The sequence below is a fragment of the Dendrobates tinctorius genome, unplaced genomic scaffold (genome assembly GCF_039654945.1).
Source record: "Dendrobates tinctorius isolate UK_male_01 unplaced genomic scaffold, ASM3965494v1 ptg000462l, whole genome shotgun sequence".
Taxonomy (NCBI): Eukaryota; Metazoa; Chordata; class Amphibia; order Anura; family Dendrobatidae; genus Dendrobates; species Dendrobates tinctorius.
The window spans coordinates 453914-480419 of record NW_027362124.1 but is presented as its reverse complement, the minus strand read 5'-3'; the positions used below and the strand labels follow the sequence as shown (position 1 = coordinate 480419).

Sequence of the window (26506 nt, the reverse complement as noted above, 5' to 3'; positions counted from 1 at the left end):
TTAGAAAACTGTTCATCCAGTAGTCGATAAAGATTAGCATTGCATGGTAAAAGGCTTCATCTGAGAGATAATTTAAGGTTTGTGCAAATCAAAGTGCATGTCCCAGTCCATTAGCCAGGACAGCGGTCTGTGGCTGCTGGACAAGATCAAGAGAAAAACCTCTTACCTGATGGCACCCACGGTGTTTCTTTTGATTGGCGACAAGTCGCACATGTAATGTTGCTCCAGAATAGATTATCTAAAGAACAGTCAAAGATAAAGTCAGTTTGGTCCTAGAAACTCGCTCCATCACAGATCACTGTCATGGGGAATAGACTAGTAAACAGGCAAATTGAACAAAAAAGATAAAAGGTCAAAAAGTTATTGAAACAAATACGTAGTCGGCAGGATTTGAACCTGCGCGGTGAGACCCCAATGGATTTCACGTCTATCGCCTTAACCACTCGGCCACGACTACTCGGATGTCAAGCTGTTATGAGCTTCACACATGTTTTCTTATTAGAAAACTATTGCACCAAGTTATTGCACCATGATCACGCTCAGTGATCAACCCTCTGGAAGACATCTCAGAAAAAGAAAAGAAAATACAAGGTCTCAGTAAAATGCAAAAATCTGATTTAAAGTCATCATCAATGGGAACCATTCACAGTTTAATGCTTTTCCCTCTTCATAATGTGGATTTGGAGTCAGTCAGCTCCAAAAACATCCTTAAAAATAATACGAAAATGCTGAGAAGACTGAACATAATCATTTCCAAGTAAAAAAGACTTGATGTTCATTTGATCAGGCTTTGGAGCGTCTATTAACCATCTCAAGTTTCCAAAAATGTCCAGCGGTTAACTGAAATTACCATATCAATCTTCAGCTGTTTTTCACTTTGAACAGCTCCATACCTATACTACAAGTCAACGGTAAGGTTCGAAAGACCCTATAAAGGGTCCTGATTGACTTTTGTGTGCTACAAAAAAAGCCACAAAACACATTCAAAAGACGCCGAAAAGAATATTTAGAAAAACACCACCAAAAATGTTTATAAGGCACTTTAAGAAATTCTGGAAAACACAAGAAAAGATGGCTTAGAGAAAAATCAAAAACACTTCCTGCAGCCATTTTGGCTTCAAATCCTTGTCAGATTAACCCACTTGGAAAGAGTGTTATGTGAATATTGACTCTATTCACAGAGTATGAGATTGTTTGGTATGACATAGACAATTTTAATTTTTGCTAATCCTACTTGATCCTAATCCTACTGCTTTGACGATGGTATTCCATGAATCCTTGAACTCTTTTTTTGTCTTTTATTATGTGGATTTTAAATTGCTTGTTTCATCATAAACACTGGGCATCGTCGATCTGAGTGCAGATGGAAAAATCGAATTGTGTGCCCAGGTTCTACTGAGATTTGAACTCAGATCACTGGATTCAAAGTCCAGAGTGCTAACCATTACACCACGGAACCAACCATGACACAATCATGGCTGCGGCTTGTTTTGCTGAATAAAGCATATGAAATCGTGAACGATGGCGAAAACAGGCTCCAAAGCTGCAGTGCAAATCTGCAATCATACACAATGGTAAATTGATATCTTATAACCTTTCATTCCACAAATTTACCAACATTTCCACGATATCACAGCTAGCGCAGTTTGAAATGTTGATGAAAAGTGGCTAGTAAAAAGATTGCTGTATCTGTTACTTGGAAAAAGTGTGAAAAAAATAAATTGCAAAACTTATACTGTTAGAAAACTGTTCATCCAGTAGTCGATAAAGATTAGCATTGCATGGTAAAAGGCTTCATCTGAGAGATAATTTAAGGTTTGTGCAAATCAAAGTGCATGTCCCAGTCCATTAGCCAGGACAGCGGTCTGTGGCTGCTGGACAAGATCGAGAGAAAAACCTCTTACCTGATGGCACCCACGGTGCTTCTTTTGATTAGCAGCAAGTCGCACATGTAATGTTGCTCCAGAGTAGATTATCTAAAGAACAGTCAAAGATAAAGTCAGTTTGGTCCTAGAAACTCGCTCCATCACAGATCACTGTCATGGGGAATAGACTAGTAAACATGCAAATTGAACAACAAAGATAAAAGGTCAAAAAGTTATTTTAAACATAGACGTAGTCGGCAGGATTTGCACCTGCGCGGGGAGACCCCAATGGATTTCTAGCCCATCGCCTTAACCACTCGGCCACGACTACTCAGAAGTCAAGCTGTTATGAGTTTCACACACGTTTTCTAACAGCACCATGATCACGCTCAGTGTTCAACCCTCTGGAAGACATCTCAGAAAAAGAAAAGAAAATACAAGGTCTCAGTAAAATGCAAAAATCTGATTTAAAGTCATCATCAATGGAACCATTCACAGTTTAATGCTTTTCCCTCTTCATAATGTGGATTTGGAGTCAGTCAGCTCCAAAAACATCCTTAAAAATAATACGAAAATGCAGAGAAGACTGAACATAATCATTTCCAAGTAAAAAAGACTTGATGTTCATTTGATCAGGCTTTGGAGCGTCTATTAACCATCTCAAGTTTCCAAAAATGTCCAGCGGTTAACTGAAATTACCATATCAATCTTCAGCTGTTTTTCACTTTGAACGGCTTCATACCTATAATACAAGTCAACGGTAAGGTTCGAAAGACCCTATAAAGGGTCCTGATTGACTTTTGTGTGCTACAAAAAAAGCCACAAAACACATTCAAAAGACGCCGAAAAGAATATTTAGAAAAACACCACCAAAAATGTTTATAAGTCACTTTAGGAAATTCTGGAAAACACAAGAAAAGATGGCTTAGAGAAAAATCAAAAACACTTCCATTTTGGCTTCAAATCCTTGTCAGATTCAGCCACTTGGAAAGAGTGTTATGTGAATATTGACTCAAGTCACAGAGTATGAGATTGCTTGGTATGACATAGACAATGAGTGATATAGACAATTTTAATTTTTGCTAATCCTACTTGATTGACAGCTTTGATCATGGTATTCCATGAATCCTTGAACTCTTTTTTTGTCTTTTATTATGTGGATTTTAAATTGCTTGTTTCATCATAAACATTGGGCATCGTCGATCTGAGAGCACATGGAAAAATTGAAATGTGTGCCCAGGTTCCACTGAGATTTGAACTAAGATCACTGGATTCAAAGTCCAGAGTGCTAACCATTACACCATGGAACCAACCATGATGCAATCATGGCTGTGGCTTGTTTTGCTGAATAAAGCATATGAAATCGTGAACGATGGCGAAAACAGGCTCCAAAGCTGCAGTGCAAATCTGCAATCATACACAATGGTAAATTGATATCTTATAACCTTTAATTCCACAAATTTACCAACATTTCCACGATATCACAGCTAGCGCAGTTTGAAATGTTGATGAAAAGTGGATAGTAAAAAGATTGCTGTATCTGTTACTTGGAAAAAGTGTGAAAAAAATAAATTGCAAAACTTATACTGTTAGAAAACTGTTCATCCAGTAGTCGATAAAGATTAGCATTGCATGGTAAAAGGCTTCATCTGAGAGATAATTTAAGGTTTGTGCAAATCAAAGTGCATGTCCCAGTCCATTAGCCAGGACAGCGGTCTGTGGCTGCTGGACAAGATCGAGAGAAAAACCTCTTACCTGATGGCACCCACGGTGTTTCTTTTGATTGGCGACAAGTCGCACATGTAATGTTGCTCCAGAATAGATTATCTAAAGAACAGTCAAAGATAAAGTCAGTTTGGTCCTAGAAACTCGCTCCATCACAGATCACTGTCATGGGGAATAGACTAGTAAACATGCAAATTGAACAAAAAAGATAAAAGGTCAAAAGGTTATTGAAACATAGACGTAGTCGGCAGGATTTGAACCTGCGAGGGGAGACCCCAATGGATTTCAAGTCCATCGCCTTAACCACTCGGCAACGACTACTCGGATGTCAAGCTGTTATGAGCTTCACACATGTTTTCTTATTAGAAAACTATTGCACCAAGTTATTGCACCATGATCACGCTCAGTGATCAACCCTCTGGAAGACATCTCAGAAAAAGAAAAGAAAATACAAGGTCTCAGTAAAATGCAAAAATCTGATTTAAAGTCATCATCAATGGGAACCATTCACAGTTTAAAGCTTTTCCCTCTTCATAATGTGGATTTGGAGTCAGTCAGCTCCAAAAACATCCTTAAAAATAATCCAAAAATGCTGAGAAGACTGAACATAATCATTTCCAAGTAAAAAAGACTTGATGTTCATTTGATCAGGCTTTGGAGTATCTATTAACCATCTCAAGTTTCCAAAAATGTCCAGCGGTTAACTGAAATTACCATATCAATCTTCAGCTGTTTTTCACTTTGAACAGCTCCATACCTATAATACAAGTCAACGGTAAGGTTCGAAAGACCCTATAAAGGGTCCTGATTGACTTTTGTGTGCTACAAAAAAAGCCACAAAACACATTCAAAAGACGCCGAAAAGAATTTTTAGAAAAACACCACCAAAAATGTTTATGAGGCACTTTAGGAAATTCCTGAAGCCATTTTGGCTTCAAATCCTTGTCAGATTCACCCACTTGGAAAGAGTGTTATGTGAATATTGACTCAAGTCACAGAGTATGAGATTGCTTGGTATGACATAGACAATGAGTGACATAGACAATTTTAATTTTTGCTAATCCTACTTGATTGACAGCTTTGACCATGGTATTCCATGAATCCTTGAACTCTTTTTTTGTCTTTTATTATGTGGATTTTAAATTGCTTGTTTCATCATAAACATTGGGCATCGTCGATCTGAGTGCAGATGGAAAAATTGAAATGTGTGCCCAGGTTCCACTGAGATTTGAATTCAGATAACAGGATTCAAAGTCAAAAGTGCTAACCATTACACCATGGAACCAACCATTACACAGTCATGGCTGCGGCTTGTTGTGCTGAATAAAGCATATGAAATCGTGAACGATGGCGAAAACAGGCTCCAAAGCTGCAGTGCAAATCTGCAATCATACACAATGGTAAATTGATATCTTATAACCTTTCATTCCACAAATTTACCAACATTTCCACGATATCACAGCTAGGACAGTTTGAAATGTTGATGAAAAGTGGCTAGTAAAAAGATTGCTGTATCTGTTACTTGGAAAAAGTGTGAAAAAAATAAATTGCAAAACTTATACTGTTAGAAAACTGTTCATCCAGTAGTTGATAAAGATTAGCATTGCATGGTAAAAGGCTTCATCTGAGAGATAATTTAAGGTTTGTGCAAATCAAAGTGCATGTCCCAGTCCATTAGCCAGGACAGCGGTCTGTGGCTGCTGGACAAGATCAAGAGAAAAACCTCTTACCTGATGGCACCCACGGTGCTTCTTTGGATTAGCGGCAAGTCGCACATGTAATGTTGCTCCAGAATAGATTATCTAAAGAACAGTCAAAGATAAAGTCAGTTTGGTCCTAGAAACTCGCTCCATCACAGATCACTGTCATGGGGAATAGACTAGTAAACATGCAAATTGAACAACAAAGATAAAAGGTCAAAAAGTTATTGAAACATAGACGTAGTCGGCAGGATTTGAACCTGCGCGGGGAGACCCCAATGGATTTCTAGTCCATCGCCTTAACCACTCGGCCACGACTACTCGGACGTCAAGCTGTTATGAGTTTCACACATGTTTTCTAATAGCACCATGATCAAGCTCAGTGATCAACCCTCTGGAAGACATCTCAGAAAATGAAAAGAAAATACAAGGTCTCAGTAAAATGCAAAAATCTGATTTAAAGTCATCATCAATGGGAACCATTCACAGTTTAAAGCTTTTCCCTCTTCATAATGTGGATTTGGAGTCAGTCAGCTCCAAAAACATCCTTAAAAATCATCCAAAAATGCTGAGAAGACTGAACATAATCATTTCCAAGTAAAAAAGACTTGATGTTCATTTGATCAGGTTTTGGAGCGTCTATTAACCATCTCAAGTTTCTAAAAATGTCCAGCGGTTAACTGAAATTACCATATCAATCTTCAGCTGTTTTTCACTTTGAACAGCTCCATATCTATAATACAAGTCAACGGTAAGGTTCGAAAGACCCTATAAAGGGTCCTGATTGACTTTTGTGTGCTACAAAAAAAGCCACAAAACACATTCAAAAGACGCCGAAAAGAATTTTTAGAAAAACACCACCAAAAATGTTTATAAGGCACTTTAGGAAATTCTGGAAAACACAAGAAAAGATGGCTTAGAGAAATATCAAAAACACTTCCTGAAGCCATTTTGGCTTCAAATCCTTGTCAGATTCACCCACTTGGAAAGAGTGTTATGTGAATATTGACTCAAGTCACAGAGTATGAGATTGCTTGGTATGACATAGACAATGAGTGATATTGACAGCTTTGACCATGAATCCTTGAACTCTTTTTTTGTCTTTTATTATGTGGATTTTAAATTGCTTGTTTCATCATAAACATTTGGCATCGTCGATCTGAGTGCAGATGGAAAAATCGAAATGCAATCTGGATTCAAAGTCGAGAGTGCTAACCATTACACCATGAAACCAACCATGACATAGTCATGGCTGCGGCTTGTTGTGCTGAATAAAGCATATGAAATCGTGAACGATGGCGAAAACAGGCTCCAAAGCTGCAGTGCAAATCTGCAATCATACACAATGGTAAATTGATATCTTATAACCTTTCATTCCACAAATTTACCAACATTTCCACGATATCATAGCTAGGACAGTTTGAAATGTTGATGAAAAGTGGCTAGTAAAAAGATTGCTGTATCTGTTACTTGGAAAAAGTGTGAAAAAAATAAATTGCAAAACTTATACTGTTAGAAAACTGTTCATCCAGTAGTCGATAAAGATTAGCATTGCATGGTAAAAGGCTTCATCTGAGATATAATTTAAGGTTTGTGCAAATCAAAGTGCATGTCCCAGTCCATTAGCCAGGACAGCGGTCTGTGGCTGCTGGACAAGATCAAGAGAAAAACCTCTTACCTGATGGCACCCACGATGCTTTTTTTATTTAGCGGCAAGTCGCACATGTAATGTTGCTCCAGAATAGATTATCTAAAGAACAGTCAAATATAAAGTCAGTTTGGTCCTAGAAACTCGCTCCATCACAGATCACTGTCATGGGGAATAGACTAGTAAACATGCAAATTGAACAACAAAGATAAAAGGTCAAAAAGTTATTTTAAACATAGACGTAGTCGGCAGGATTTGAACCTGCGCGTGGAGACCCCAATGGATTTCTAGTCCATCTCCTTAACCACTCGGCCACGACTACTCAGACGTCAAGCTGTAATGAGTTTCACACACGTTTTCTAATAGCACCATGATCAAGCTCAGTGATCAACCCTCTGGAAGACATCTCAGAAAAAGAAAAGAAAATACAAGGTCTCAGTAAAATGCAAAAATCTGATTTAAAGTCATCATCATCAATGGGAACCATTCACAGTTTAAAGCTTTTCCCTCTTCATAATGTGGATTTGGAGTCAGTCAGCTCCAAAAACATCCTTAAAAATAATCCGAAAATGCTGAGAAGACTGAACATAATCATTTCCAAGTAAAAAAGACTTGATGTTCATTTGATCAGGCTTTGGAGCGTCTATTAACCATCTCAAGTTTCCAAAAATGTCCAGCGGTTAACTGAAATTACCATATCAATCTTCAGATGTTTTTCACTTTGAACAGCTCCATACCTATAATACAAGTCAACGGTAAGGTTCGAAAGACCCTATAAAGGGTCCTGATTGACTTTTGTGTGCTACAAAAAAAGCCACAAAACACATTCAAAAGACGCCGAAAAGAATTTTTAGAAAAACACCACCAAAAATGTTTATAAGGCACTTTAGGAAATTCTGGAAAACACAAGAAAAGATGGCTTAGAGAAAAATCAAAAACACTTCCTGAAGCCATTTTGGCTTCAAATCCTTGTCAGATTCACCCACTTGGAAAGAGTATTATGTGAATATTGACTCAAGTCACAGAGTATGAGATTGCTTGGTATGACATAGACAATGAGTGACATAGACAATTTTAATTTTTGCTAATCCTACTTGATTGACAGCTTTGACCATGGTATTCCATGAATCCTTGAACTCTTTTTTTGTCTTTTATTATGTGTGTTTTAAATTGCTTGTTTCATCATAAACATTGGGCATCGTCGATCTGAGTGCACATGGAAAAATTGAAATGTGTGCCCAGGTTCCACTGAGATTTGAATTCAGATAACAGGATTCAAAGTCCAAAGTGCTAACCATTACACCATGGAACCAACCATTACACAGTCATGGCTGCGGCTTGTTGTGCTGAATAAAGCATATGAAATCGTGAACGATGGCGAAAACATTCTCCAAAGCTGCAGTGCAAATCTGCAATCATACACAATGGTAAATTGATATCTTATAACCTTTCATTCCACAAATTTACCAACATTTCCACGATATCACAGCTAGGACAGTTTGAAATGTTGATGAAAAGTGGCTAGTAAAAAGATTGCTGTCTCTGTTACTTGGAAAAAGTGTGAAAAAAATAAATTGCAAAACTTATACTGTTAGAAAACTGTTCATCCAGTAGTCGATAAAGATTAGTATTGCATGGTAAAAGGCTTCATCTGAGAGATAATTTAAGGTTTGTGCAAATCAAAGTGCATGTCCCAGTCCATTAGCCAGGACAGCGGTCTGTGGCTGCTGGACAAGATCAAGAGAAAAACCTCTTACCTGATGGCACCCACGGTGCTTCTTTTGATTAGCGGCAAGTCGCACATGTAATGTTGCTCCAGAATAGATTATCTAAAGAACAGTCAAAGATAAAGTCAGTTTGGTCCTAGAAATTCGCTCCATCACAGATCACTGTCATGGGGAATAGACTAGTAAACATGCAAATTGAACAACAAAGATAAAAGGTCAAAAAGTTTTTGAAACATAGACATAGTCGGCAGGATTTGAACCTGCGCGGGGAGACCCCAATGGATTTCAAGTCCATCGCCTTTACCACTCGGCCACGACTACTCGGACGTCAAGCTGTTATGAGTTTCACACATGTTTTCTAATAGCACCATGATCAAGCTCAGTGATCAACCATCTGGAAGACATCTCAGAAAATGAAAAGAAAATACAAGGTCTCAGTAAAATGCAAAAATCTGATTTAAAGTCATCATCAATGGGAACCATTCACAGTTTAAAGCTTTTTCCTCTTCATAATGTGGATTTGGAGTCAGTCAGCTCCAAAAACATCCTTAAAAATAATCCAAAAATGCTGAGAAGACTGAACATAATCATTTCCAAGTAAAAAAGACTTGATGTTCATTTGATCAGGCTTTGGAGCATCTATTAACCATCTCAAGTTTCCAAAAATGTCCAGCGGTTAACTGAAATTACCATATCAATCTTCAGCTGTTTTTCACTTTGAACAGCTCCATACCTATAATACAAGTCAACGGTAAGGTTCGAAAGACCCTATAAAGGGTCCTGATTGACTTTTGTGTGCTACAAAAAAAGCCACAAAACACATTCAAAAGACGCCGAAAAGAATTTTTAGAAAAACACCACCAAAAATGTTTATAAGGCACTTTAGGAAATTCTGGAAAACACAAGAAAAGATGGCTTAGAGAAAAATCAAAAACACTTCCTGAAGACATTTTGGCTTCAAAATCTTGTCAGATTCACCCACTTGGAAAGAGTGTTATGTGAATATTGACTCAAGTCACAGAGTATGAGATTGCTTGGTATGACATAGACAATGAGTGACATAGACAATGAGTGACATAGACAATTTTAATTTTTGCTAATCCTACTTGATTGACAGCTTTGACCATGGTATTCCATGAATCCTTGAACTCTTTTTTTGTCTTTTATTATGTGTATTTTAAATTGCTTGTTTCATCATAAACACTGGGCATCGTCGATCTGAGTGCAGATGGAAAAATTGAAATGTGTGCCCAGGTTCCACTGAGATTTGAATTCAGAGTCCAGAGTGCTAACCATTACACCATGGAACCAACCATTACACAGTCATGGCTGCGGCTTGTTGTGCTGAATAAAGCATATGAAATCGTGAACGATGGCGAAAACAGGCTCCAAAGCTGCAGTGCAAATCTGAAATCATACACAATGGTAAATTGATATCTTATAACCTTTTATTCCACAAATTTACCAACATTTCCACGATATCACAGCTAGGACAGTTTGAAATGTTGATGAAAAGTGGCTAGTAAAAAGATTGCTGTATCTGTTACTTGGAAAAATTGTGAAAAAAATAAATTGCAAAACTTATACTGTTAGAAAACTGTTCATACAGTAGTTGATAAAGATTAGCATTGCATGGTAAAAGGCTTCATCTGAGAGATAATTTAAGGTTTGTGCAAATCAAAGTGCATGTCCCAGTCCATTAGCCAGGACAGCGGTCTGTGGCTGCTGGACAAGATAAAGAGAAAAACCTCTTACCTGATGGCACCACGGTGCTTCTTTTGATTAGCGGCAAGTCGCACATGTAATGTTGCTCCAGAATAGATTATCTAAAGAACAGTCAAAGATAAAGTCAGTTTGGTCCTAGAAACTCGCTCCATCACAGATCACTGTCATGGGGAATAGACTAGTAAACATGCAAATTGAACAACAAAGATAAAAGGTCAAAAAGTTATTGAAACATAGACGTGGTCAGCAGGATTTGAACCTGCGCAGGGAGACCCCAATGGATTTCTAGTCCATCGCCTTAACAACTCGTCCACGACTACTCGGACGTCAAGCTGTTATGAGTTTCACACATGTTTTCTAATAGCACCATGATCAAGCTCAGTGATCAACCCTCTGGAAGACATCTCAGAAAAAGAAAAGAAAATACAAGGTCTCAGTAAAATGCAAAAATCTGATTTAAAGTCATCATCAATGGGAACCATTCACAGTTTAAAGCTTTTCCCTCTTCATAATGTGGATTTGGAGTCAGTCAGCTCCAAAAACATCCTTAAAAATAATCCAAAAATGCTGAGAAGACTGAACATAATCATTTCCAAGTAAAAAAGACTTGATGTTCATTTGATCAGGCTTTGGAGCGTCTATTAACCATCTCAAGTTTCCAAAAATGACCAGCGGTTAACTGAAATTACCATATCAATCTTCAGCTGTTTTTCACTTTGAACAGCTCCATACCTATAATACAAGTCAACGGTAAGGTTCGAAAGACCCTATAAAGGGTCCTGATTGACTTTTGTGTGCTACAAAAAAAGCCACAAAACACATTCAAAAGACGCCGAAAAGAATTTTTAGAAAAACACCACCAAAAATGTTTATAAGGCACTTTAGGAAATTCTGGAAAACACAAGAAAAGATGGCTTAGAGAAAAATCAAAAACACTTCCTGAAGCCATTTTGGCTTCAAATCCTTGTCAGATTCACCCACTTGGAAAGAGTGTTATGTGAATATTGACTCAAGTCACAGAGTATGAGATTGCTTGGTATGACATAGACAATGAGTGATATTGACAGCTTTGACCATGAATCCTTGAACTCTTTTTTTGTCTTTTATTATGTGGATTTTAAATTGCTTGTTTCATCATAAACATTTGGCATCGTCTATCTGAGTGCAGATGGAAAAATCAAAATGCACTCTGGATTCAAAGTCGAGAGTGCTAACCATTACACCATGAAACCAACCATGACATAGTCATGGCTGCGGCTTGTTGTGCTGAATAAAGCATATGAAATCGTGAACGATGGCGAAAACAGGCTCCAAAGCTGCAGTGCAAATCTGCAATCATACACAATGGTAAATTGATATCTTATAACCTTTCATTCCACAAATTTACCAACATTTCCACGATATCACAGCTAGGACAGTTTGAAATGTTGATGAAAAGTGGCTAGTAAAAAGATTGCTGTATCTGTTACTTGGAAAAAGTGTGAAAAAAATAAATTGCAAAACTTATACTGTTAGAAAACTGTTCATCCAGTAGTCGATAAAGATTAGCATTGCATGGTAAAAGGCTTCATCTGAGAGATAATTTAAGGTTTGTGCAAATCAAAGTGCATGTCCCAGTCCATTAGCCAGGACAGCGGTCTGTGGCTGCTGGACAAGATCAAGAGAAAAACCTCTTACCTGATGGCACCCACGATGCTTTTTTTATTTAGCGGCAAGTCGCACATGTAATGTTGCTCCAGAATAGATTATCTAAAGAACAGTCAAATATAAAGTCAGTTTGGTCCTAGAAACTCGCTCCATCACAGATCACTGTCATGGGGAATAGACTAGTAAACATGCAAATTGAACAACAAAGATAAAAGGTCAAAAAGTTATTTTAAACATAGACGTAGTCGGCAGGATTTGCACCTGCGTGTGGAGACCCCAATGGATTTCTAGTCTATCGCCTTAACCACTCGGCCACGACTACTCAGACGTCAAGCTGTAATGAGTTTCACACACGTTTTCTAATAGCACCATGATCAAGCTCAGTGATCAACCCTCTGGAAGACATCTCAGAAAAAGAAAAGAAAATACAAGGTCTCAGTAAAATGCAAAAATCTGATTTAAAGTCATCATCATCAATGGGAACCATTCACAGTTTAAAGCTTTTCCCTCTTCATAATGTGGATTTGGAGTCAGTCAGCTCCAAAAACATCCTTAAAAATAATCCGAAAATGCTGAGAAGACTGAACATAATCATTTCCAAGTAAAAAAGACTTGATGTTCATTTGATCAGGCTTTGGAGCGTCTATTAACCATCTCAAGTTTCCAAAAATGTCCAGCGGTTAACTGAAATTACCATATCAATCTTCAGATGTTTTTCACTTTGAACAGCTCCATACCTATAATACAAGTCAAGGGTAAGGTTCGAAAGACCCTATAAAGGGTCCTGATTGACTTTTGTGTGCTACAAAAAAAGCCACAAAACACATTCAAAAGACGCCGAAAAGAATTTTTAGAAAAACACCACCAAAAATGTTTATTAGGCACTTTAGGAAATTCTGGAAAACACAAGAAAAGATGGCTTAGAGAAAAATCAAAAACACTTCCTGAAGCCATTTTGGCTTCAAATCCTTGTCAGATTCACCCACTTGGAAACAGTGTTATGTGAATATTGACTCAAGTCACAGAGTATGAGATTGCTTCATATGACATAGAAAATGAGTGACAGACAATTTTAATTTTTGCTAATTATACTTGATTGACAGCTTTGACCATGGTATTCCATGAATCCTTGAACTCTTTTTTTGTCTTTTATTATGTGTATTTTAAATTGCTTGTTTCATCATAAACATTGGGCATCGTCGATCTGAGTGCAGATGGAAAAATCAAAATGTGTGCTGAGGTTCTACTGAGATTTCAACTCAGATCACTGGATCCAAAGTCCAGAGTGCTAACCATTACACCATGGAACCAACCATGACACAACCATGGCTGCGGCTTGTTTTGCTGAATAAAGCATATGAAATTGTGAACGATGGCGAAAACAGGCTCCAAAGCTGCAGTGCAAATCTGCAATCATACACAATGGTAAATTGATATCTTATAACCTTTCATTCCACAAATTTACCAACATTTCCACGATATCACAGCTAGCCCAGTTTGAAATGTTGATGAAAAGTGGCTAGTAAAAAGATTGCTGTATCTGTTACTTGGAAAAAGTGTGAAAAAAATAAATTGCAAAACTTATACTGTTAGAAAACTGTTCATCCAGTAGTCGATAAAGATTAGCATTGCATGGTAAAAGGCTTCATCTGAGAGATAATTTAAGGTTTGTGCAAATCAAAGTGCATGTCCCAGTCCATTAGCCAGGACAGCGGTCTGTGGCTGCTGGACAAGATCGAGAGAAAAACCTCTTACCTGATGGCACCCACGGTGCTTCTTTTGATTAGCAGCAAGTCGCACATGTAATGTTGCTCCAGAATAGATTATCTAAAGAACAGTCAAATATAAAGTCAGTTTGGTCCTAGAAACTCGCTCCATCACAGATCACTGTCATGGGGAATAGACTAGTAAACATGCAAATTGAACAAAAAAGATAAAAGGTCAAAAAGTTATTGAAACAAAGACGTAGTCGGCAGGATTTGAACCTGCGCGGGGAGACCCCAATGGATTTCAAGTCCATCGCCTTAACCACTCAGCCACGACTACTCGGATGTCAAGCTGTTATGAGCTTCACACATGTTTTCTTATTAGAAAACTATTGCACCAAGTTATTGCACCATGATCACGCTCAGTGATCAACCCTCTGGAAGACATCTCAGAAAATGAAAAGAAAATACAAGGTCTCAGTAAAATGCAAAAATCTGATTTAAAGTCATCATCAATGGGAACCATTCACAGTTTAAAGCTTTTCCCTCTTCATAATGTGGATTTGGAGTCAGTCAGCTCCAAAAACATCCTTAAAAATAATCCGAAAATGCTGAGAAGACTGAACATAATCATTTCCAAGTAAAAAAGACTTGATGTTCATTTGATCAGGCTTTGGAGCATCTATTAACCATCTCAAGTTTCCAAAAATGTCCAGCGGTTAACTGAAATTACCATATCAATCTTCAGATGTTTTTCACTTTGAACAGCTCCATACCTATAATACAAGTCAACGGTAAGGTTCGAAAGACCCTATAAAGGGTCCTGATTGACTTTTGTGTGCTACAAAAAAAGCCACAAAACACATTCAAAAGACGCCGAAAAGAATTTTTAGAAAAACACCACCAAAAATGTTTATTAGTCACTTTAGGAAATTCTGGAAAACACAAGAAAAGATGGCTTAGAGAAAAATCAAAAACACTTCCTGAAGCCATTTTGGCTTCAAATCCTTGTCAGATTCATCCACTTGGAAACAGTGTTATGTGAATATTGACTCAAGTCACAGAGTATGAGATTGCTTCATATGACATAGAAAATGAGTGACAGACAATTTTAATTTTTGCTAATTATACTTGATTGACAGCTTTGACCATGGTATTCCATCAATCCTTGAACTCTTTTTTTGTCTTTTATTATGTGTATTTTAAATTGCTTGTTTCATCATAAACATTGGGCATCGTCGATCTGAGTGCAGATGGAAAAATCAAAATGTGTGCTCAGGTTCTACTGAGATTTCAACTCAGATCACTGGATCCAAAGTCCAGAGTGCTAACCATTACACCATGGAACCAACCATGACGCAACCATGGCTGCGGCTTGTTTTGCTGAATAAAGCATATGAAATTGTGAACGATGGCGAAAACAGGCTCCAAAGCTGCAGTGCAAATCTGCAATCATACACAATGGTAAATTGATATCTTATAACCTTTCATTCCACAAATTTACCAACATTTCCACGATATCACAGCTAGCGCAGTTTGAAATGTTGATGAAAAGTGGCTAGTAAAAAGATTGCTGTATCTGTTACTTGGAAAAAGGGTGAAAAAAATAAATTGCAAAACTTATACTGTTAGAAAACTGTTCATCCAGTAGTCGATAAAGATTAGCATTGCATGGTAAAAGGCTTCATCTGAGAGATAATTTAAGGTTTGTGCAAATCAAAGTGCATGTCCCAATCCATTAGCCAGGACAGCGGTCTGTGGCTGCTGGACAAGATCGAGAGAAAAACCTCTTACCTGATGGCACCCACGGTGCTTCTTTTGATTAGCAGCAAGTCGCACATGTAATGTTGCTCCAGAATAGATTATCTAAAGAACAGTCAAAGATAAAGTCAGTTTGGTCCTAGAAACTCGCTCCATCACAGATCACTGTCATGGGGAATAGACTAGTAAACATGCAAATTGAACAAAAAAGATAAAAGGTCAAAAAGTTATTGAAACAAAGACGTAGTCAGCAGGATTTGAACCTGCGCGGGGAGACCCCAATGGATTTCAAGTCCATCGCCTTAACCACTCGGCCACGACTACTCGGATGTCAAGCTGTTATGAGCTTCACACATGTTTTCTTATTAGAAAACTATTGCACCAAGTTATTGCACCATGATCACGCTCAGTGATCAACCCTCTGGAAGACATCTCAGAAAATGAAAAGAAAATACAAGGTCTCAGTAAAATGCAAAAATCTGATTTAAAGTCATCATCAATGGGAACCATTCACAGTTTAAAGCTTTTCCCTCTTCATAATGTGGATTTGGAGTCAGTCAGCTCCAAAAACATCCTTAAAAATAATCCGAAAATGCTGAGAAGACTGAACATAATCATTTCCAAGTAAAAAAGACTTGATGTTCATTTGATCAGGCTTTGGAGCATCTATTAACCATCTCAAGTTTCCAAAAATGTCCAGCGGTTAACTGAAATTACCATATCAATCTTCAGATGTTTTTCACTTTGAACAGCTCCATACCTATAATACAAGTCAACGGTAAGGTTCGAAAGACCCTATAAAGGGTCCTGATTGACTTTCGTGTGCTACAAAAGAAGCCACAAAACACATTCAAAAGACGCCGAAAAGAATTTTTAGAAAAACACCACCAAAAATGTTTATAAGGCACTTTAGGAAATTCTGGAAAACACAAGAAAAGATGGCTTAGAGAAAAATCAAAAACACTTCCTGAAGCCATTTTGGCTTCAAATCCTTGTCAGATTCACCCACTTGGAAAGAGTGTTATGTGAATATTGACTCAAGTCACAGAGTATGAGATTGCTTGGTATGACATAGACAATGAGTGATATTGACAGCTTTGACCATGAATCCTTGAACTCTTTTTTGGTCTTTTATTATGTGGATTTTAAATTGCTTGTTTCATCATAAACATTGGGCATCGTCGATCTGAGTGCAGATGGAAAAATTGAAATGTGTGCCCTGGTTCTACTGAGATTTGAACTCAGATCACTGGATTCAAAGTCCAGAGTGCTAACCATTACACCATGGAACCAACCATGACGCAATCATGGCTGCGGCTTGTTTTGCTTAATAAAGCATATGAAATCGTGAACGATGGCGAAAACAGGCTCCAAAGCTGCAGTGCAAATCTGCAATCATACACAATGGTAAATTGATATCTTATAACCTTTCATTCCACAAATTTACCAACATTTCCACGATATCACAGCTAGCGCAGTTTGAAATGTTGATGAAAAGTGGCTAGTAAAAAGATTGCTGTATCTGTTACTTGGAAAAAGTGTGAAAAAAATAAATTGCAAAACTTATACTGTTAGAAAACTGTTCATCCAGTAGTCGATAAAGATTAGCATTGCATGGTAAAAGGCTTCATCTGAGAGATAATTTAAGGTTTGTGCAAATCAAATTGCATGTCCCAGTCCATTAGCCAGGACAGCGGTCTGTGGCTGCTAGACAAGATCAAGAGAAAAACCTCTTACCTGATGGCACCCACGGTGTTTCTTTTGATTGGCGACATGTCGCACATGTAATGTTGCTCCAGAATAGATTATCTAAAGAACAGTCAAAGATAAAGTCAGTTTGGTCCTAGAAACTCGCTCCATCACAGATCACTGTCATAGTCAATAGACTAGTAAACATGCAAATTGAACAAAAAAGATAAAAGGTCAAAAAGTTATTGAAACATAGACATAGTCGGCAGGATTTGAACCTGCGCGGTGAGACCCCAATGGATTTCACGTCTATCGCCTTAACCACTCGGCCACGACTACTCGGATGTCAAGCTGTTATGAGCTTCACACATGTTTTCTTATTAGAAAACTATTGCACCAAGTTATTGCACCATGATCACGCTCAGTGATCAACCCTCTGGAAGACATCTCAGAAAAAGAAAAGAAAATACAAGGTCTCAGTAAAATGCAAAAATCTGATTTAAAGTCATCATCAATGGGAACCATTCACAGTTTAATGCTTTTCCCTCTTCATAATGTGGATTTGGAGTCAGTCAGCTCCAAAAACATCCTTAAAAATAATACGAAAATGCTGAGAAGACTGAACATAATCATTTCCAAGTAAAAAAGACTTGATGTTCATTTGATCAGGCTTTGGAGCGTCTATTAACCATCTCAAGTTTCCAAAAATGTCCAGCGGTTAACTGAAATTACCATATCAATCTTCAGCTGTTTTTCACTTTGAACAGCTCCATACCTATACTACAAGTCAACGGTAAGGTTCGAAAGACCCTATAAAGGGTCCTGATTGACTTTTGTGTGCTACAAAAAAAGCCACAAAACACATTCAAAAGACGCCGAAAAGAATATTTAGAAAAACACCACCAAAAATGTTTATAAGGCACTTTAAGAAATTCTGGAAAACACAAGAAAAGATGGCTTAGAGAAAAATCAAAAACACTTCCTGCAGCCATTTTGGCTTCAAATCCTTGTCAGATTAACCCACTTGGAAAGAGTGTTATGTGAATATTGACTCTATTCACAGAGTATGAGATTGTTTGGTATGACATAGACAATTTTAATTTTTGCTAATCCTACTTGATCCTAATCCTACTGCTTTGACGATGGTATTCCATGAATCCTTGAACTCTTTTTTTGTCTTTTATTATGTGGATTTTAAATTGCTTGTTTCATCATAAACATTGGGCATCGTCGATCTGAGTGCAGATGGAAAAATCGAATTGTGTGCCCAGGTTCTACTGAGATTTGAACTCAGATCACTGGATTCAAAGTCCAGAGTGCTAACCATTACACCATGGAACCAACCATGACACAATCATGGCTGCGGCTTGTTTTGCTGAATAAAGCATATGAAATCGTGAACGATGGCGAAAACAGGCTCCAAAGCTGCAGTGCAAATCTGCAATCATACACAATGGTAAATTGATATCTTATAACCTTTCATTCCACAAATTTACCAACATTTCCACGATATCACAGCTAGCGCAGTTTGAAATGTTGATGAAAAGTGGCTAGTAAAAAGATTGCTGTATCTGTTACTTGGAAAAAGTGTGAAAAAAATAAATTGCAAAACTTATACTGTTAGAAAACTGTTCATCCAGTAGTCGATAAAGATTAGCATTGCATGGTAAAAGGCTTCATCTGAGAGATAATTTAAGGTTTGTGCAAATAAAAGTGCATGTCCCAGTCCATTAGCCAGGACAGCGGTCTGTGGCTGCTGGACAAGATCGAGAGAAAAACCTCTTACCTGATGGCACCCACGGTGCTTCTTTTGATTAGCAGCAAGTCGCACATGTAATGTTGCTCCAGAGTAGATTATCTAAAGAACAGTCAAAGATAAAGTCAGTTTGGTCCTAGAAACTCGCTCCATCACAGATCACTGTCATGGGGAATAGACTAGTAAACATGCAAATTGAACAACAAAGATAAAAGGTCAAAAAGTTATTTTAAACATAGACGTAGTCGGCAGGATTTGCACCTGCGCGGGGAGACCCCAATGGATTTCTAGCCCATCGCCTTAACCACTCGGCCACGACTACTCAGAAGTCAAGCTGTTATGAGTTTCACACACGTTTTCTAACAGCACCATGATCACGCTCAGTGTTCAACCCTCTGGAAGACATCTCAGAAAAAGAAAAGAAAATACAAGGTCTCAGTAAAATGCAAAAATCTGATTTAAAGTCATCATCAATGGAACCATTCACAGTTTAATGCTTTTCCCTCTTCATAATGTGGATTTGGAGTCAGTCAGCTCCAAAAACATCCTTAAAAATAATACGAAAATGCAGAGAAGACTGAACATAATCATTTCCAAGTAAAAAAGACTTGATGTTCATTTGATCAGGCTTTGGAGCGTCTATTAACCATCTCAAGTTTCCAAAAATGTCCAGCGGTTAACTGAAATTACCATATCAATCTTCAGCTGTTTTTCACTTTGAACGGCTTCATACCTATAATACAAGTCAACGGTAAGGTTCGAAAGACCCTATAAAGGGTCCTGATTGACTTTTGTGTGCTACAAAAAAAGCCACAAAACACATTCAAAAGACGCCGAAAAGAATATTTAGAAAAACACCACCAAAAATGTTTATAAGTCACTTTAGGAAATTCTGGAAAACACAAGAAAAGATGGCTTAGAGAAAAATCAAAAACACTTCCATTTTGGCTTCAAATCCTTGTCAGATTCAGCCACTTGGAAAGAGTGTTATGTGAATATTGACTCAAGTCACAGAGTATGAGATTGCTTGGTATGACATAGACAATGAGTGATATAGACAATTTTAATTTTTGCTAATCCTACTTGATTGACAGCTTTGATCATGGTATTCCATGAATCCTTGAACTCTTTTTTTGTCTTTTATTATGTGGATTTTAAATTGCTTGTTTCATCATAAACATTGGGCATCGTCGATCTGAGTGCACATGGAAAAATTGAAATGTGTGCCCAGGTTCCACTGAGATTTGAACTCAGATCACTGGATTCAAAGTCCAGAGTGCTAACCATTACACCATGGAACCAACCATGATGCAATCATGGCTGTGGCTTGTTTTGCTGAATAAAGCATATGAAATCGTGAACGATGGCGAAAACAGGCTCCAAAGCTGCAGTGCAAATCTGCAATCATACACAATGGTAAATTGATATCTTATAACCTTTAATTCCACAAATTTACCAACATTTCCACGATATCACAGCTAGCGCAGTTTGAAATGTTGATGAAAAGTGGATAGTAAAAAGATTGCCGTATCTGTTACTTGGAAAAAGTGTGAAAAAAATAAATTGCAAAACTTATACTGTTAGAAAACTGTTCATCCAGTAGTCGATAAAGATTAGCATTGCATGGTAAAAGGCTTCATCTGAGAGATAATTTAAGGTTTGTGCAAATCAAAGTGCATGTCCCAGTCCATTAGCCAGGACAGCGGTCTGTGGCTGCTGGACAAGATCGAGAGAAAAACCTCTTACCTGATGGCACCCACGGTGTTTCTTTTGATTGGCGACAAGTCGCACATGTAATGTTGCTCCAGAATAGATTATCTAAAGAACAGTCAAAGATAAAGTCAGTTTGGTCCTAGAAACTCGCTCCATCACAGATCACTGTCATGGGGAATAGACTAGTAAACATGCAAATTGAACAAAAAAGATAAAAGGTCAAAAGGTTATTAAAACAAATACGTAGTCGGCAGGATTTGAACCTGCGAGGGGAGACCCCAATGGATTTCAAGTCCATCGCCTTAAACACTCGGCAACGACTACTCGGATGTCAAGCTGTTATGAGCTTCACACATGTTTTCTTATTAGAAAACTATTGCACCAAGTTATTGCACCATGATCACGCTCAGTGATCAACCCTCTGGAAGACATCTCAGAAAATGAAAGGAAAATACAAGGTCTCAGTAAAATACAAAAATCTGATTTAAAGTCATCATCAATGGGAACCATTCACAGTTTAAAGCTTTTCCCTCTTCATAATGTGGATTTGGAGTCAGTCAGCTCCAAAAACATCCTTAAAAATAATCCGAAAATGCTGAGAAGACTGAACATAATCATTTCCAAGTAAAAAAGACTTGATGTTCATTTGATCAGGCTTTGGAGCGTCTATTAACCATCTCAAGTTTCCAAAAATGTCCAGCAGTTAACTGAAATTACCATATCAATCTTCAGCTGTTTTTCACTTTGAACAGCTCCATACCTATAATACAAGTCAACGGTAAGGTTCGAAAGACCCTATAAAGGGTCCTGATTGACTTTTGTGTGCTACAAAAAAAGCCACAAAACACATTCAAAAGACGCCGAAAAGAATTTTTAGAAAAACACCACCAAAAATGTTTATAAGGCACTTTAGGAAATTCTGGAAAACACAAGAAAAGATGGCTTAGAGAAAAATCAAAAACACTTCCTGAAGCCATTTTGGCTTCAAATCCTTGTCAGATTCACCCACTTGGAAAGAGTGTTATGTGAATATTGACTCAAGTCACAGAGTATGAGATTGCTTCGTATGACATAGACAATGAGTGACAGACAATTTTAATTTTTGCTAATCCTACTTGATTGACAGCTTTGACCATGGTATTCCATGAATCCTTGAACTCTTTTTTTGTCTTTTATTATGTGTATTTTAAATTGCTTGTTTCATCATAAACATTGCACATCGTCGATCTGAGTGCAGATGGAAAAATCAAAATGTGTGCTCAGGTTCTACTGAGATTTCAACTCAGATCACTGGATCCAAAGTCCAGAGTGCTAACCATTACACCATGGAACCAACCATGACACAATCATGGCTGCGGCTTGTTTTGCTGAATAAAGCATATGAAATCGTGAACGATGGCGAAAACAGGCTCCAAAGCTGCAGTGCAAATCTGCAATCATACACAATGGTAAATTGATATCTTATAACCTTTCATTCCACAAATTTACCAACATTTCCACGATATCACAGCTAGCGCAGTTTGAAATGTTGATGAAAAGTGGCTAGTAAAAAGATTGCTGCATCTGTTACTTGGAAAAAGTGTGAAAAAAATAAATTGCAAAACTTATACTGTTAGAAAACTGTTCATCCAGTAGTCGATAAAGATTAGCATTGCATGGTAAAAGGCTTCATCTGAGAGATAATTTAAGGTTTGTGCAAATCAAAGTGCATGTCCCAGTCCATTAGCCAGGACAGCGGTCTGTGGCTGCTAGACAAGATCAAGAGAAAAACCTCTTACCTGATGGCACCCACGGTGTTTCTTTTGATTGGCGACATGTCGCACATGTAATGTTGCTCCAGAATAGATTATCTAAAGAACAGTCAAAGATAAAGTCAGTTTGGTCCTAGAAACTCGCTCCATCACAGATCACTGTCATGGGGAATAGACTAGTAAACATGCAAATTGAACAACAAAGATAAAAGGTCAAAAAGTTATTGAAACATAGACATAGTCGGCAGGATTTGAACCTGCGCGGGGAGAACCCAATGGATTTCAAGTCCATCGCCTTAACCACTCGGCCACGACTACTCGGATGTCAAGCTGTTATGAGCTTCACACATGTTTTCTTATTAGAAAACTATTGCACCAAGTTATTGCACCATGATCACGCTCAGTGATCAACCCTCTGGAAGACATCTCAGAAAATGAAAAGAAAATACAAGGTCTCAGTAAAATGCAAAAATCTGATTTAAAGTCATCATCAATGGGAACCATTCACAGTTTAAAGCTTTTCCCTCTTCATAATGTGGATTTGGAGTCAGTCAGCTCCAAAAACATCCTTAAAAATAATACGAAAATGCTGAGAAGACTGAACATAATCATTTCCAAGTAAAAAAGACTTGATGTTCATTTGATCAGGCTTTGGAGCATCTATTAACCATCTCAAGTTTCCAAAAATGTCCAGCGGTTAACTGAAATTACCATATCAATCTTCAGATGTTTTTCACTTTGAACAGCTCCATACCTATAATACAAGTCAACGGTAAGGTTCGAAAGACCCTATAAAGGGTCCTGATTGACTTTTGTGTGCTACAAAAGAAGCCACAAAACACATTCAAAAGACGCTGAAAAGAATTTTTAGAAAAACACCACCAAAAATGTTTATAAGGCACTTTAGGAAATTCTGGAAAACACAAGAAAAGATGGCTTAGAGAAAAATCAAAAACACTTCCTGAAGCCATTTTGGCTTCAAATCCTTGTCAGATTCACCCACTTGGAAAGAGTGTTATGTGAATATTGACTCAAGTCACAGAGTATGAGATTGCTTGGTATGACATAGACAATGAGTGATATTGACAGCTTTGACCATGAATCCTTGAACTCTTTTTTTGTCTTTTATTATGTGGATTTTAAATTGCTTGTTTCATCATAAACATTGGGCATCATCGATCTGAGTGCAGATGGAAAAATCAAAATGTTTGCCCAAGTTCTACTGAGATTTGAACTCAGATGACTGGATTCAAAGTCCAGAGTGCTAACCATTACACCATGGAACCAAACATGACGCAATCATGGCTGCGGCTTGTTTTGCTGAATAAAGCATATGAAATCGTGAACGATGGCGAAAACAGGCTCCAAAGCTGCAGTGCAAATCTGCAATCATACACAATGGTAAATTGATATCTTATAAACTTTCATTCCACAAATTTACCAACATTTCCACGATATCACAGCTAGCGCAGTTTGAAATGTTGATGAAAAGTGGCTAGTAAAAAGATTGCTGTATCTGTTACTTGGAAAAAGTGTGAAAAAAATAAATTGCAAAACTTATACTGTTAGAAAACTGTTCATCCAGTAGTCGATAAAGATTAGCATTGCATGGTAAAAGGCTTCATCTGAGAGATAATTTAAGGTTTGCGCAAATCAAAGTGCAAGTCCCAGTCCATTAGCCAGGACAGCGGTCTGTGGCTGCTGGACAAGATCGAGAGAAAAACCTCTTACCTGATGGCACCGACGGTGCTTCTTTTGATTAGCAGCAAGTCGCACATGTAATGTTGCTCCAGAATAGATTATCTAAAGAACAGTCAAAGATAAAGTCAGTTTGGTCCTAGAAACTCGCTCCATCACAGATCACTGTCATGGGGAATAGACTAGTAAACATGCAAATTGAACAACAAAGATAAAAGGTCAAAAAGTTATTTTAAACATAGACGTAGTCGGCAGGATTTGCACCTGCGCAGGGAGACCCCAATGGATTTCTGGCCCATCGCCTTAACCACTCGGCCACGACTATTTAAACGTCAAGCTGTTATGAGTTTCACACACGTTTTCTAATAGCACCATGATCAAGCTCAGTGATCAACCCTCTGGAAGACATCTCAGAAAAAGAAAAGAAAATACAAGGTCTCAGTAAAATGCAAAAATCTGATTTAAAGTCATCATCAATGGGAACCATTCACAGTTTAAAGCTTTTCCCTCTTCATAATGTGGATTTGGAGTCAGTCAGCTCCAAAAACATCCTTAAAAATAATCCGAAAATGCTGAGAAGACTGAACATAATCATTTCCAAGTAAAAAAGACTTGATGTTCATTTGATCAGGCTTTGGAGCGTCTATTAACCATCTGAAGTTTCCAAAAAATGTCCAGCAGTTAACTGAAATTACCATATCAATCTTCAGCTGTTTTTCACTTTGAACAGCTCCATACCTATAATACAAGTCAAGGGTAAGGTTCGAAAGACCCTATAAAGGGTCCTGATTGACTTTTGTGTGCTACAAAAAAAGCCACAAAACACATTCAAAAGACGCCGAAAAGAATTTTTAGAAAAACACCACCAAAAATGTTTATAAGGCACTTTAGGAAATTCTGGAAAACACAAGAAAAGATGGCTTAGAGAAAAATCGAAAACACTTCCTGCAGCCATTTTGGCTTCAAATCCTTGCCAGATAAACCCACTTGGAAAGAGTGTTATGTGAATATTGACTCTATTCACAGAGTATGAGATTGTTTGGTATGACATAGACAATTTTAATTTTTGCTAATCCTACTTGATCCTAATCCTACTGCTTTGACGATGGTATTCCATGAATCCTTGAACTCTTTTTTTGTCTTTTATTATGTGGATTTTAAATTGCTTGTTTCATCATAAACATTGGGCATCGTCGATCTGAGTGCAGATGGAAAAATCAAAATGTGTGCCCAGGTTCTGCTGAGATTTGAACTCAGATCACTGGATTCAAAGTCCAGAGTGCTAACCATTACACCATGGATCCAACCATGACGCAATCATGGCTGCGGCTTGTTTTGCTGAATAAAGCATATGAAATCGTGAACGATGGCGAAAACAGGCTCCAAAGCTGCAGTGCAAATCTGCAATCATACACAATGGTAAATTGATATCTTATAACCTTTCATTCCACAAATTTACCAACATTTCCACGATATCACAGCTAGGACAGTTTGAAATGTTGATGAAAAGTGGCTAGTAAAAAGATTGCTGTATCTGTTACTTGGAAAAAGTGTGAAAAAAATAAATTGCAAAACTTATACTGTTAGAAAACTGTTCATCCACTAGTTGATAAAGATTAGCATTGCATGGTAAAAGGCTTCATCTGAGAGATAATTTAAGGTTTGTGCAAATCAAAGTGCATGTCACAGTCCATTAGCCAGGACAGCGGTCTGTGGCTGCTGGACAAGATCAAGAGAAAAACCTCTTACCTGATGGCACCCACGGTGCTTCTTTTGATTAGCGGCAAGTCGCACATGTAATGTTGCTCCAGAATAGATTTTCTAAAGGACAGTCAAAGATAAAATCAGTTTGGTCCTGGAAACTCGCTCCATCACAGATCACTGTCATGGGGAATAGACTAGTAAACATGCAAATTGAACAACAAAGATAAAAGGTCAAAAAGATATTAAAACAGACGTAGTCGGCAGGATTTGAACCTGCGCGGGGAGACCCCAATGGATTTCTAGTCCATCGCCTTAACCACTCGGCCACGACTACTCGGACATCAAGCTGTTATGAGTTTCACACACGTTTTCTAATAGCACCATGATCAAGCTCAGTGATCAACACTCTGGAAGACATCTCAGAAAATGAAAAGAAAATACAAGGTCTCAGTAAAATGCAAAAATCTGATTTAAAGTCATCATCAATGGGATCCATTCACAGTTTAAAGCTTTTCCCTCTTCATAATGTGGATTTGGAGTCAGTCAGCTCCAAAAACATCCTTAAAAATAATCCAAAAATGCTGAGAAGACTGAACATAATCATTTCCAAGTAAAAAAGACTTGATGTTCATTTGATTAGGCTTTGGAGCGTATATTAAACATCTCAAGTTTCCAAAAATGTCCAGCGGTT

General features: G+C 37.8%; 18 non-coding genes across 18 annotated transcripts; all 18 read right to left on the bottom strand.

The window, feature by feature from the left end:
- Positions 1-375: 375 nt before the first annotated feature.
- Positions 376-457, bottom strand: TRNAS-UGA (transfer RNA serine (anticodon UGA)). The gene has a single exon. It is a non-coding gene; the product is annotated as a tRNA-Ser (tRNA).
- A 930-nt stretch (positions 458-1387) lies between these two features.
- TRNAQ-UUG (transfer RNA glutamine (anticodon UUG)) lies at positions 1388-1459 on the bottom strand. The gene has a single exon. It is a non-coding gene; the product is annotated as a tRNA-Gln (tRNA).
- A 655-nt stretch (positions 1460-2114) lies between these two features.
- Positions 2115-2196, bottom strand: TRNAS-AGA (transfer RNA serine (anticodon AGA)). Its single transcript has one exon. It is a non-coding gene; the product is annotated as a tRNA-Ser (tRNA).
- A 907-nt stretch (positions 2197-3103) lies between these two features.
- On the bottom strand, positions 3104-3175 carry TRNAQ-UUG (transfer RNA glutamine (anticodon UUG)). The gene has a single exon. It is a non-coding gene; the product is annotated as a tRNA-Gln (tRNA).
- A 654-nt stretch (positions 3176-3829) lies between these two features.
- On the bottom strand, positions 3830-3911 carry TRNAS-UGA (transfer RNA serine (anticodon UGA)). The gene has a single exon. It is a non-coding gene; the product is annotated as a tRNA-Ser (tRNA).
- Positions 3912-5529: 1618 nt separating this feature from the next.
- On the bottom strand, positions 5530-5611 carry TRNAS-AGA (transfer RNA serine (anticodon AGA)). Its single transcript has one exon. It is a non-coding gene; the product is annotated as a tRNA-Ser (tRNA).
- A 1567-nt stretch (positions 5612-7178) lies between these two features.
- On the bottom strand, positions 7179-7260 carry TRNAS-AGA (transfer RNA serine (anticodon AGA)). Its single transcript has one exon. It is a non-coding gene; the product is annotated as a tRNA-Ser (tRNA).
- A 1644-nt stretch (positions 7261-8904) lies between these two features.
- TRNAS-UGA (transfer RNA serine (anticodon UGA)) lies at positions 8905-8986 on the bottom strand. The gene has a single exon. It is a non-coding gene; the product is annotated as a tRNA-Ser (tRNA).
- A 5015-nt stretch (positions 8987-14001) lies between these two features.
- Positions 14002-14083, bottom strand: TRNAS-UGA (transfer RNA serine (anticodon UGA)). The gene has a single exon. It is a non-coding gene; the product is annotated as a tRNA-Ser (tRNA).
- Positions 14084-15746: 1663 nt separating this feature from the next.
- Positions 15747-15828, bottom strand: TRNAS-UGA (transfer RNA serine (anticodon UGA)). Its single transcript has one exon. It is a non-coding gene; the product is annotated as a tRNA-Ser (tRNA).
- An 896-nt stretch (positions 15829-16724) lies between these two features.
- Positions 16725-16796, bottom strand: TRNAQ-UUG (transfer RNA glutamine (anticodon UUG)). The gene has a single exon. It is a non-coding gene; the product is annotated as a tRNA-Gln (tRNA).
- Positions 16797-17450: 654 nt separating this feature from the next.
- Positions 17451-17532, bottom strand: TRNAS-UGA (transfer RNA serine (anticodon UGA)). Its single transcript has one exon. It is a non-coding gene; the product is annotated as a tRNA-Ser (tRNA).
- Positions 17533-18462: 930 nt separating this feature from the next.
- Positions 18463-18534, bottom strand: TRNAQ-UUG (transfer RNA glutamine (anticodon UUG)). The gene has a single exon. It is a non-coding gene; the product is annotated as a tRNA-Gln (tRNA).
- Positions 18535-19189: 655 nt separating this feature from the next.
- TRNAS-AGA (transfer RNA serine (anticodon AGA)) lies at positions 19190-19271 on the bottom strand. Its single transcript has one exon. It is a non-coding gene; the product is annotated as a tRNA-Ser (tRNA).
- Positions 19272-20178: 907 nt separating this feature from the next.
- On the bottom strand, positions 20179-20250 carry TRNAQ-UUG (transfer RNA glutamine (anticodon UUG)). Its single transcript has one exon. It is a non-coding gene; the product is annotated as a tRNA-Gln (tRNA).
- A 654-nt stretch (positions 20251-20904) lies between these two features.
- TRNAS-UGA (transfer RNA serine (anticodon UGA)) lies at positions 20905-20986 on the bottom strand. Its single transcript has one exon. It is a non-coding gene; the product is annotated as a tRNA-Ser (tRNA).
- A 1663-nt stretch (positions 20987-22649) lies between these two features.
- Positions 22650-22731, bottom strand: TRNAS-UGA (transfer RNA serine (anticodon UGA)). Its single transcript has one exon. It is a non-coding gene; the product is annotated as a tRNA-Ser (tRNA).
- Positions 22732-26067: 3336 nt separating this feature from the next.
- On the bottom strand, positions 26068-26149 carry TRNAS-AGA (transfer RNA serine (anticodon AGA)). Its single transcript has one exon. It is a non-coding gene; the product is annotated as a tRNA-Ser (tRNA).
- Positions 26150-26506: the final 357 nt, after the last annotated feature.